Source organism: Tachypleus tridentatus, chromosome 7 (assembly GCF_004210375.1).
Source record: "Tachypleus tridentatus isolate NWPU-2018 chromosome 7, ASM421037v1, whole genome shotgun sequence".
NCBI classification, from domain to species: domain Eukaryota; kingdom Metazoa; phylum Arthropoda; class Merostomata; order Xiphosura; family Limulidae; genus Tachypleus; species Tachypleus tridentatus.
In genome coordinates, this window is record NC_134831.1 from 145,252,519 (window position 1) to 145,265,418 (window position 12,900).

Here is a 12,900-nt window from a genome sequence, read left to right on the forward strand (position 1 = left end):
ATATGAGTCGAAATTCAAATCAGTGACCACTTACAGTAGATGATAAATATATATATAAAATGTTGCTTTTGTGAAATACAAGAAAAAAACGGTGAACATTTTTTATACCTATATCGTTACTATAATATAACTAAATTTTGGAGAACATATTCATAAAAGGTTTATTTAGATTTAATTTTCAGAAAAAAACAATAATCAGCATTTATCTAGTTCATACATAATTTTAGTATTTGTAGGACTAACTTTTACAAATTTCTTCTGTCAACGTCATTTTGAAATAGTTTTGTTGCTTCTTTACAACATTGAAAAAAAAATCACTAATTGTGAAAATGGCTGCTAGTAAATTGAATTCTAGTTTGGATCAAGGAGTCTGCTTTGTAATGCACATTCATAATTCTGAAATCTTGAATAAAAGAAATAAAATGAATTCTGAGTAACAAAGAGACAGTTGTTGCCTCACTTCCTCATTCCGTAGCCAACATTTACTTTAAATTGCATCTTTTTGAAAATAATAAAGAGGAAAACATATATATTTTCAATTTGAAAGTATAATATTCTGTTAAACTGAAAATATACAAATAGATAAAGAGATATAACATAATCATATTACACTTTGTGCAAGAAGAGTATAATTCTTAACTTTATATTAAACAGAAACTGGTAAGTCAAAAAGTATTTTATCAAATTACAGATTCTGATAATATTATACAAACATAAATAAACAAATCATATATATATTCATAATTATTGTGTATCATATCTGTCTACCAGACTGACTAGCCTTCTTCACAGATTTTCTATGCTGGCTAATGCGGTTGAGAGGAGCTTTTAAAAATGACTGCAAAGGACAAGGACGAAACGCAATTTAATTTACCATCAAATTAACATTAACTGTTAGATATATAACATGCACAAATCCAATGGTGTGTTTGGGTTTTTATTGAAGTTGGCACTGGAAGCAAAAAAATGAACACTTTCATGTTGATGGGAACCACAATTTAGAAAAAGAAGTTACCATTTTCTTATATTGAAAACGTATTTTTAATAAATAATTACCTCCTCTAACATCACATGGTATAGCTGTGTTGTAACATAAAAATGAACATATGAAAACTCTTCACCAAAAAAGTGCAACATACCCTCCTAGCGCGGATGTGCCCCTCTTATGCTGCGAAATACACTCATCACTTTTACATTTGGCATAAAAAGGCACACAGAAAGTGGGACAGATGGGTGTGGAGCGTGAGAAGAAGTTAATATCTATCATGAATATACTTTCAGTATTGAAAAATATTAGCTTCCGACACGACAATTTATCTCCATTCACATAATAGCTAGAATTACAGAGACTGGTGCAACATTTACCCTTTGGAAGATTGTCAAAGAAAGCCCGTGGATCGTGATATACTAAAATATAGATTATATCTATAGGATACTGCAACCCATTTGTACCAAAGTATACCCTTCACCTGCAAAATTCACCTAGATGACCCGTTTTTGGAAGGTGCCTGAAGTCTAAAGCCCTTGAAGCATGACACCCTAAATCATAGAATCACACCCGTGGGAAACAGCACTCACCTGTTTCAGGGTATACTCTTTACGTGTAGTACAGACACGTATCGCTAAGCTAGATTGAAAGAACACGAGTTCAATTTTGGAAACAGATGCACCAGATGGTGTAGAGTAGCTAGGATGCATCATATTATAATTGGTGGGTTAAATTTAGTTAAAAACCCAGATAGGAGAGTAAAGAATGAGGTTAAAGGAGGAACAAGCATAACGAAAATAGAATAGAAGACTAGAGAAGGTTCAAGACAGCTGAGATAAACAGTACAGAAAACCAGAAGGACTTAACACAGAGTGACTAGAACGAAAGAAAGCAAATGAAAAGAGAATGAATAGCAGGTTAGGCACAGAAAAACGTTGGACCAGTACTGATTAAAAGCATTCATAGCAAGAGCTACAAGATGAAAAACTGGGGACCAAAAAAAGAGAAGTGTGGTTTTGAGAAGAGTGGCAAAAGCATCGAAAAGAGGAGTTACCATACTAGAGCACAGCCATTGAAACATCAGCAAATCAAGGGACCACTCCATAAATAAATTTTTGGGAGTTGGAAAAGATATTCCAAGACAAGAATTAGGGCATGCAAAATACAAGTTATTAGATATAATGTAAAGAATAGATCCATAAAAAAGAAGTCAGAAGTGTGGAAACAAAGAGAGTACAACAGGATATTTTGTTTGTTTGTTTGTTTGGGAATTTCGCACAAAGCTACTCGAGGGCTATCTGTGCTAGCCGTCCCCAATTTAGCAGTGTAAGACTAGAGGGAAGGCAGCTAGTCATCACCACCCACCGCCAACTCTTGGGCTACTCTTTTACTAACGAATAGTGGGATTGACCGTCACATTATACAACCCCATGGCTGGGAGGGCGAGCATGTTTAGCGCGACGCGGGCGCGAACCCGCGACCCTCAGATTACGAAGCGCACGCCTTAACGCGCTAGGCTATGCCAGGCCCCACAACAGGATATCACCCATGGTATTTGATATAGGAAACAACTGCAGATTTGTCTTTATGAATCATCACAGAGTCCGAAAACCATAATAAAAAAAATGATATTCAAAATCCTACAGAAAAAAAGCTATATTAAAATGAAAAGAAGGAAGGAGTTGTTATTAGACTACTGACAAAAGATTAACTGAAAGTCTAAAGATGCCCCATCTCATTAAGGAGGCACCTAGAAACAGATGGAGACCCGGATGATAGGAAGGAAAATGAGCACCTTATATGGTATTAGGTGTGTCGTATTATCATGTGAATTGTGGAAGATAATAAGACCCAGTGTTATAACCAGTTCAACTCGTATTGGATGTGAGATTCACTTTCTGGTAAACGTAAGGCCTGGTGTTCGTCCTCTGAGCAAAGCCCCCACTGAATTCTTACTAGCTAGAACTGACTATGTTCTAACTAATCGGAATAAATCTGAAGTAAGTGAAGAAGATTAACTCCATTTTGTTATTAGTGCTGTATATCGTGGAAAGATTGTTGTCAGTAATCTTCATTTAAATATTGGAATATTATGGATTAATCTACGGAAAAATTTATCTGTTATCATTGTCTCAGGAATAAGTGCACTGCAGCTCTGTAGAAACAACCATCTAGCAACGTTATGATGTGCTTGCTCAAACAAATATCTCTCCAAACGCAAGATTTGGATCATGTTGGTTGATGATTGAAAACTACCAGTATGGAGAGTCGTTAGCAGACTGTATGTCCACCTCAATACGATCTTTCCAGACAAATACTCAAAACCTGTGTAGTATGCAGGAGTGTTAAATGTTTTTACCCGTTTTATTTAGTAAAATTATTCTTAAAATTCACCTGAAATTTTTTCGTTCATACAGGTGCAGGTAGTTTTTTTTGCCAATAAAGAAGATAGATCATGGAAGTGGCTAAGTAGCTTTCACTGTAATTACTTATATTGTTATTTGTTTGTTGTTGTTTTTTTTAGGGAGGGGATATTACGCATGCTTTCCTGCAGGAAATATTACTGTAATGCTTAATACACTATATAAGAAAACAGTTAGTGATCTTTTCCACTGGGGAGTCAAATGATATTGTGCGAATAGTACACCTGTTGTCTTTCAATGGGAATGATCAACAGTGATATGAGTAACGCAGGCATCTTGGGAAAAACTGTATTACAGCTTTCAGTTTCCAGTAAAGGCATTATCTTTCATCAATAAACCCATTTTTTGTTTGTGATAAAGATTGTTTTATATCATGTACAATGTTTTTTTCCTTTTTCACAGCTCAAAGCCAGTAAACTAATATTTACAGTGTGATATATTTCATGATCAAACCTTCTGTTATTCTATTCATTTAACCCGAATATTCTCACAGAAAAACATCGGCCCGTTTGAGAATACACATTTGTTTGTCGCTCGATAACATTAAAGACGTCTTTGTTCAGTGAAATATATAATTTGTGTGGAGAAACTGTGGTTATTAAAAACAAAATAAAAATATTATTACAAACTTTCCTTCAGAATATATAAACAAATTGAGGTAAACTACCCTTTGTCTTTGGTTATGAACTTAAAAAAATGTGGAAATGGATGCTTTACTAGAGACCGTAAAAAGCCTATCTTTCACACAGTTTATTGATAACATAATAATAATAATAATAATAATAAATTTATTAAGCAATAAATTAGACACAAAAAATCAAATAACAATATAAAACCATCAACAAAGAGTTAACTCGTCCTGTGATGGTTAAACACATAATAAAGTAAAATCAAAACTTACAAAATCAATATAAAGTTCCCAGAATATTATCATCAGTATTTAAGATCCATTGTTTTAAGTATTTCTTTTGATTAACACGATTAATAGAAGATCTTATACTATAAGGAATAAAATTATGAATACAAGGTGCCAAATAAAGATATTGATGAAGTGTAACTGTTTTACGTGGTATGGGTACATTAATTGGAAAAAAAGATTGAAGTCGTGTAAAATATGAAGTGACTTTAAAAGGCCTATTAAAAGAAACATGCATTGTAGATAAAGCTAAAAAATATAAATAAAGTTTATCATATGAAAGAGGGAGTTAAATTTACTGAAATCGGTATCAAGCCTATGAGTAAAAATAAGAGAGAAAACACTTTTTTGCAACTTGTGAATAGGAATTAAAAAAGTCTTATATGTGCCACCCCAAATTGAAATACAATACTGTAAGAAAGATTGAAAGAGAGCATAATATACACTTAACAAAATATGATAAGGAGCACAATGACTAAGTTCAAAAATTAGCATAGAACTATATTTTAATTTATTAACTAAAGAATTAATATGAAATTGCCAATTTAATTTTCGATCTAAAATAATTCCTAAATATTTAACAGAGGAAACTTGAGTCAATTTGGGACACTTACAATTAGGGTAAGTATAACAATCATTGGAATGATAAAAATAGAAGGAAAAGCTGGAATGACACCATAAAGGTTAAACTGAAGAAGAAAAGATTTAGATATATTTAAGGATAAGCCATTACAGAAAAGCCAATTTTTAATTTTATTAAGATCACTAGAAATAATGGCTTCATTAATTAGATTTGGCTTACTATAAACAACAGCAATATCATCGGCATAGGCTTGGATATCTCCAAAAAACTGTTGGTAAAGAATATCATTTATATAAATGAGAAATAATAAAGGGCCCAGAACAGAACCTTGTGGTACTCCAACATTAATTGTAAGCCAATCACTATAATTATTATGGATACAAACCGATTGCTTTCTATTGTGAAAGTAAGAAAAAACCAATAAAAACAATGCCTCTAAAACCATAATAAGATAATTTATTTAACAATATTTTATGATTAACAGAATCAAAAGCTTTGGCTAAGTCAAGAAAAACAGCAATTGGATGAAGATCAGAATCCAAAGCTTCTGTAATACTTCCCACAAGTTTAGCAACAGCAACCTCCGTTCCAAGCCCAGGCCGAAAGCCAAATTGAGAAGGAGACAAAACTGAATGTCTATCAAGAAATATTAAAATTCTAATCTTCATAGATTTTTCAAATAGTTTAGAGAAATGTATTAATAAGGAAATAGGTCTATAATTCGTAAAATCAGAAATATTACCAGATTTATAAATAGGAATGACCAATGATAACTTTAAAGCATTAAGAAACTTCCCTTGAGTAAAAGATAAATTAATTAAAAAAGTCAAAATTGGTGCAAAAAGATTAGCATTAGCTTTCAAAATCTTAACCGAAACACCATCTACACCATTAGAAGCTGAATTTGATAAGGAGAAAATATTATTCATAGTTTCAGATACAGTAACAGGATATACGTAACAAGAAGAAGAAGGAGCAGGAGGCATGCCCTGAGAACAAAATTTAGGATCGGAGCAAGTAGATTTAGCAACATTAACAAAAAAATAATTCAAATCAGATAAATCAGTAGTACCAAAATTACAAAATTTCTTTTTTTTTTTTAACATCAATAATAGAGTTAACAATATTCCAATTCTGTTTAATAGTTTTAGCATTCTTAAACAGGTTATGATAAGTCCATTTAGTCTTACGGGTCAAGCTAACAACATAATTCCTTAAACACTTAAATCTAATCTTTAGATAAATATCATCAGGAAATTGATGTACTTTCTTTTTTAACTTATCTCTTTTAATCATTAACAAAACCAATTCATTGGTAATCCATGGCTTAATTTTTCTAAACTTTCGTGACACAAAAACAGTAGTAGTACAACTTTGAATACAATATTCATTGTTACCTCACTCAACGTTCTGCATAAGCTTTCAAATCACACGTATATACTTAAGGCTAATGGTCGCCGAAAACCGATCCAAATTTAGGAAAAACACGTCGGAGTTGAAAAACAGATTGAAGGCGCCAGACTACTTAGCCGTAATTTAATAATCCAATCTAAAAAAACAAAAAAAAACTTCTTTTCATTAAAAGAAAATATATTCATGAGTGAAATCTATAAAATGCTTTGCCAGAAACATAGATATATAAAAAGAAAGGAGACTGTTTCGACTATAACGTTTATAGATACTGCTTATCTTTGGATTCATGCTCTAATAAAACATATAATATTAATTAGAAGCAAAAAAATGATGTTTAAAGTGGAAAAAGAAGAGTAATAAGAAGTGCAGGCGTCCTGAAAGGTCGAAATCAAATCATATTAGCAGAAAGCAAAATGTATGATATTAATTCTGAAGAAGATAGACACGTTAAAGCCTCTGAACCCGTTACTGCTAAATTCCAAAGCCTTGGGTATTATTACCAATCGCACAACTTTGGAATGTTTACCTATAGGTGGATATAAAGCTAATGCATTGCAAAGTGTCAGACAAAGATAGAGGGCTGTTCAACCATGCACACAAATACTGAAAGTTATTCCAACTTTTGTAACCGACTAATCCATTTGAAATGAAGATGTATTTTGTCCCCAAACTTTTAGAAATAGGTGTTAAGTTAAAGTTATCACCATTAGATTCCATCTAGGAACATAGGGCCGCAATCGCTTGCGGATTCTTCAACAAGTATTTGAGTGAGTATGTTGTTAGCCCACTGCACAGAGCCGTCCCTAATTTAGCAGTGTAAGACTAGAGGGAAGGCAGCTAGTCATCACCAACAACCGCCAACTCTTGGGCTACTCTTGTACCAACGAATAGTGGGATTGACCGTCACATTATAATGCCCTCACGGCTGGGAGGGCGAGCATGTTTGGCGCGACGCGGGCGCGAACCCGCGACTCTCGGATTACGAGTCTTACGCCTTACGCGCTAGGCCATGCCTGGCCCAGAAAGAGGTGTAGTGTTATATATTACTCAGAATATCTTGAGAAAGATGTTTGCTACTCTGGAGTGTGAAACAGATCTGCCAAAACACAATTATTCGTTCCATGAAGAAAGTCAGAAGATTGCGATAGTATTTACATTTATTCAACGAAGATTCAAGTAAAGTATGGTCACATAATGAATATAATAATTCACAACCACATATTTTAAGATATACTGGTCTATGAACGTGGCGGACAAAGTACTGAAGTCCTTCACAAAACGCATAAAAATTTCTTTGATACTCATGAACAGGTTGGGATACATACATTTCACGATATCTTTAAACTGTTGAGTAAAAGAGGCGAAACAAAAGCTGGTTTCTCAAACTACTATATTCGATTAAGATATAACAGTTCAGTATTCGATTTCATGATGGCAAGATCAAGCAACATGAAGTATCCTGAAGAAATTGTGACAAATGATATTCAAGAAAGCGTCGACCAAATCTAAAACAGATGCAAATAAATAATGTTATTTTTGCCATATAGTTACACACACATAAACATTTTAGTTTATCACCTGACAATCAGACCCATTACTGTACGTTTGCACTAGATGAACGATGTGATCATGCTCACAACCACGTCTTTTGTAATTTTTCGGCACTACAGTTAGGTCAGTCTTGGTGGATGATCTTGATATAACAAAGAGAATGAAATCAACGTTAGCATCCATTCTGATCCTACAAAATACGACATTATGGTACATGACTCATAGTCTTAGAGCAAAAGTTGAATTTGATGAGATCAACAAAGTTAAAGAAGAAATTAAGATGGATTCATTAATGATGCTTATTGTGCTTGATCATAAGCAGAAGGTGTAACCAATGAAGTACCGAGAAAGCCAAATGAAGTACTTTGATAATAATAAAAAAAAAGGAAAAGTCATTGTTTTGCTCAGTGAGGATCAGATGTGTGATAATAAAGGTGTTACTGGATTTCATTACGAATTCATTGGTTATGTGGTGGAAGAATACACAGAACAAGATGATATACAAGTTGCGAGTGTACTTTAAAATGACAACACTACAGGCTTTGCCTCACAGGGTCTGATCCTATATATATACCATTTCAATGTTGGAATGCATGTTGAGAAGCGGATTTATACGGAGGCTCAAATTGGCAGAAGGAGACGGGATACTCACTTTTCATATTTGAACTTGACATTCAACTCATTTGTGGAAGACGGAAATGACACAACTCTAAAAATAGACATATACATGGCTTTAACATATAGAGATAGATTCGCAGGTGCTACCCAGAAAGTACTTGAAGCCAGTCTGTTGAATGGTCCAACGTCAGTGAAAAAGTTCAAAGCAAAAAAACAGAAACCGAAGCACACATGAGGTTCAATGGGAGGTTAATGCTGCTAAAATCATTTGCTCGTCCAATATATCCAAGGCAGAAGTTTTGCTTCCAAGTTTAATGCGTGCGGAGTAAATGAACTGAATATTGAAACGAGGATGTCACTTACGTCCTTAAAACACTATTTACATCTGCTGTGTAAATTCTTAGTTGAATGAACAAGATCAAGTCGATATTACTGCTACTCCACTAGCTATTAACCAAGCACTGTCTCTGATCCATTGTATTCGTTCCGAAGTGGATATAAGCTGTGTAGGGGGTCAAATTATTACACTTATTCCAGAAGCATTGTCAAAAGGGTGGCATGTTATCCAGAGAATATGAAGGATAAAATGCCCAGAAAGCGTATGGAAACGTTAATTAAGCTATACGAAATGGGAAAAAGAAACAATAGTCGGATAATAGTCATTAGAATCTGATGACCTCATGTCACTGTTCCCAAGATAAAGGCATTATTTTCTTTAACTTTAGCTAAAATGAGGGTATTTATTGAGTCATAGTATAATTGCTGAAGATATAGTGGATAAAGCTGAACGTTCATATTTGCAAAAAGAAATTGCTGCTGCCTCACTTATTGATTTAGATGTGCAAACATATTAATTTAGTCTTCGCAAAATTTAATACTCTATGAATTTCAAATCTAAAAAAAAAAAAGATTCTGAATAGTAGAATCAAGTAGTTTTCTGGGACAAAATATTTAAATTTTTAGCGCAACGCCTAGAGGAGTCTCTTGTGGTTTTTTTTTGTGACTGAGGATATTTAAACACGGTACACACTATGATGATTAGGGTTACCTTATACGAAGAGATAGTAGCCAAAGCAGCAGCAACAGTGGTGCTTTTTATAACCCGCTTCCAACACCCTCTTATTAATGTTTATCCACACTTTTTCACATTATTAATAAATTGACTGTCATTGGCCACAGAAGTATCTTATGGAATGTGGGTATAACTCAAGAAAGGGTTCTTTATATCAACTTCATCTGATGTTCATGTATTATTGTATAGAGAATGTCGGCCTGGCATGGCCAAGTGGGTTAAGGCGTTCGACTCATAATTTGAGGGTCACGGGTTCGAATCTCGGTCACACCAAACATGCTCGCCATTTCAGCTGTGGTGACATTATAATGTGACGGTCAATTCCACTATCCGTTGGTAAAAGAGTAGCCCAAGAGTTGGCGGTATGTGGTGATAACTAACTCCCTTCCCTCTAGTCTTACGCTGCTAAATTAGGGACGGCTAGCGCAGATAGCCCTCATGTAGCTTCACGTGAAATTCAAAAACAAACCATAGAGAATGTCAGTGCACTCCGAAATATAAAAGACGCCTATCCCACAGTGTGTGTACGTTGCGTGTTCTTAGAATCCCAGAAACAATTGCAAAACTATTGGTAATTTATTTTTTTCTTACCAGAACTAAAATTTATGTTTCTTAGTTTGCATGAAGTTGAATTTAAAATACTTCATTCCCAATGAAGATAATTTAGTGATCTCGTAAATGACTAAAATGTTTTCTAATTTTACCTCACTGCTGAAGAGCTTTGAAGTAATATGATACTATCTAAAACTGCACTTCTGGTATGAACCATTATACATGAAGTTGCATTAAACATAAGATATTTCAGAAGAGGAAAATGCTCACTTATCAAAGATAGGATACACCTTATTCCTCCTGTGCGGCCTGGCATGGCCAAGCGCGTAAGGCGTGCGACTCGTAATCCGAGGGTCGCGGGTTCGCGCTTAACGTGCTCGCCCTCCCAGCCGTGGGGGTGTATAATGTTACGGTCAATCCCACTATTCGTTGGTAAAAAAGTAGCCCAAGAGTTGGCGGTGGGTGGTGATGACTAGCTGCCTTCCCTCTAGCTTTACACTACTAAATTAGGGATGGCTAGCACAGATAGCCCTCGAGAAGCTTTGTGCGAAATTCCAAATTCCTCCTGTGCATGTATATGCTTACTATACAAAGCGCTGTACACAACGCTTCTCCTCACCCCTAAATAAATACAAAAACAATTCTCTACCTAATCCTGGAGCTGTCCTTTCTGTAGGTACAATAACTTCTTATCATTTCTTAATCTACCTGCAGTATTTTGAAAATACGAACTAATTTAGTTTTACTTAACATTCCCTAAACTATGTAAGGACAAATTTAAAACAAATGTGGATGGTCCACTTCACAATTCACAATAATGTTATCACTTTAACATGCCAACAATTAAAAAAATATCTTTTATAACTTTGTCTTATTGTATTTAGAAAATAGTGTTCCAGTTTTATCTTGTACAAATGGTTACCAGTATCATTTTATCATAGGATGGGCATGGCTTTGTGAAATCAAGCATTCATGGTTTGTGTTGCATTGTCACACAAACGCTCTTCATACTTTGGGGCGATGGGTGCTTAAAAATATTGGTTAAATTACATTACTTCATTTCATTATTATTTTACAAAACACATGTAATTACTGTATCGTCATTTAGGATCACAAGCAAGATATATACCCAAAACTGACAAAATATACCCATCACTGGATACAACCATAACCGGCTGGTCAAATGACACTGCATGTACATACCGTAACTTCTCCTCTGAAAATGTGTGTAATATCAATACTTGACAGTTGATATGTACAAATTAAAGATACAAATAAACATAATCATTGAACATAGAAGAACAAGCCAAACATATTGCTCTCTCTAGAACAAAATATGTACCCAACCCAAAACTGTAGACACAATCTTGTTGGACAATGCAGTAAATAGTTGCGAGGTGAACCCTCCACCCACCCCTCCAAAAGAAACAAACAAAAAAACTCGCACAGACCTTATGTGAATATTCTTAAAAAATGAGTTCTTGAAAGAGAGGTTATCCAAAACTTCGTCAGTTCAATTCCATGAGGGAATTCATTTAAATATTTTGTAAGACCTATCAAAGTGTATTTTACTTCTTTCTTTATTTGTTACACTTGCTCTTCAAAAGATTAATCACGTTTCCACTGTTACAATTGGTACAGTATTTCTACTTTGCAGGTTTACTGACTACAAATTATTTTCTGTCTAGGTGACTTTTGCAGAACTCTTTCCAGCTAGGATGACATCATCATACACAAGAAATGTATGGATTCACGTTTCAAATTATACAACAGTCAGCTGAGTACATCTTGGACATACAATCATGTTAATCTAGTGTTTGAGCTCAAATATTCAAAATTGCACAATCTATTTTATTCAAAGATGCATCAGTGGTAAATGTTGAAGAAATGTGGAGCTTAAATCATTTCTACCAGCTGTCATAGTAGTAATTGTTAACACTATCTTTAGCAGGAGGTTTAATGCTTTTTGAAAGTATCTTCTTAGTTTACCATTACATGCTTCTGATGTTCATCTTCCCTCTTTAGTTCCACACGTCACACAACGTATTTGTATTCCTTCAGCATGTCTAAAGGATATTTCATTAACGTTACTTCAGTTCAAGTTTATAAACCATTCATAAAATAATATGGAGAAACATTGGTTTTGTAACTATAAAAGAGTCTCATTGTCAATGGATAATATAATTTCTAATGTGTAATCATGGAATTAATTCTGCTGAACGAGTTGCAGTTTCACTGGTTTATTTAAAGTGTGCACGTTGGATTACTGTTGACTTGTTCACTTGTTACAATCTGCATGTTGGGCATTTTCTACAAGAACTAAAATGTCTAAACACTTTGAAGTATGACAAAATAGCTAGAATTATCTTTTAATAATGGCAAACAATAAATTAAAGGCTAAATTTTTTAAAGATGGAATTCACATTAATACCAAAAGTAGGAAAAACTTGCTTTAAACTGAGGAAAAGTGCACAAGCCTACATACATAATAAAAAGTAAGCATGAGGTGATAACGAAATTTATCTGTATAAATACACCCTACGGTAGTTCTATTACAGATAAAAACTATTTCCATAGCAAATACTTTAACACTATTACTTGTGGGCAAAATTCTTGCAATATAGATTTTTTTTTGCCTTTTGTTTTCCTTTTCAATTTGCAGGAAAAATTAGCATGAAATTAATATTGTAAATGATTGGTAGTATTTCTTCCCCAATCACTTGATACAACTTTAGTACTAGAGAAAAATGACCAATAACTCAATGTTGTTGACCAATCTTAAAA

The 12,900-nt window shown here is 34.0% G+C and overlaps 1 long non-coding RNA gene across 1 annotated transcript in view; it reads right to left on the reverse strand.

Annotated features, from left to right (window-relative positions):
* Nucleotides 1-6,451, reverse strand: part of LOC143256825 (uncharacterized) — a 32,644-nt gene extending 26,193 nt beyond the window's left edge. The window contains exon 1 of the long non-coding RNA XR_013031562.1: nucleotides 6,308-6,451. This is a non-coding gene — a long non-coding RNA (uncharacterized LOC143256825). The remainder of the gene's footprint in view (nucleotides 1-6,307) is intronic.
* Between the last annotated feature and the right edge of the window lie 6,449 nt (nucleotides 6,452-12,900).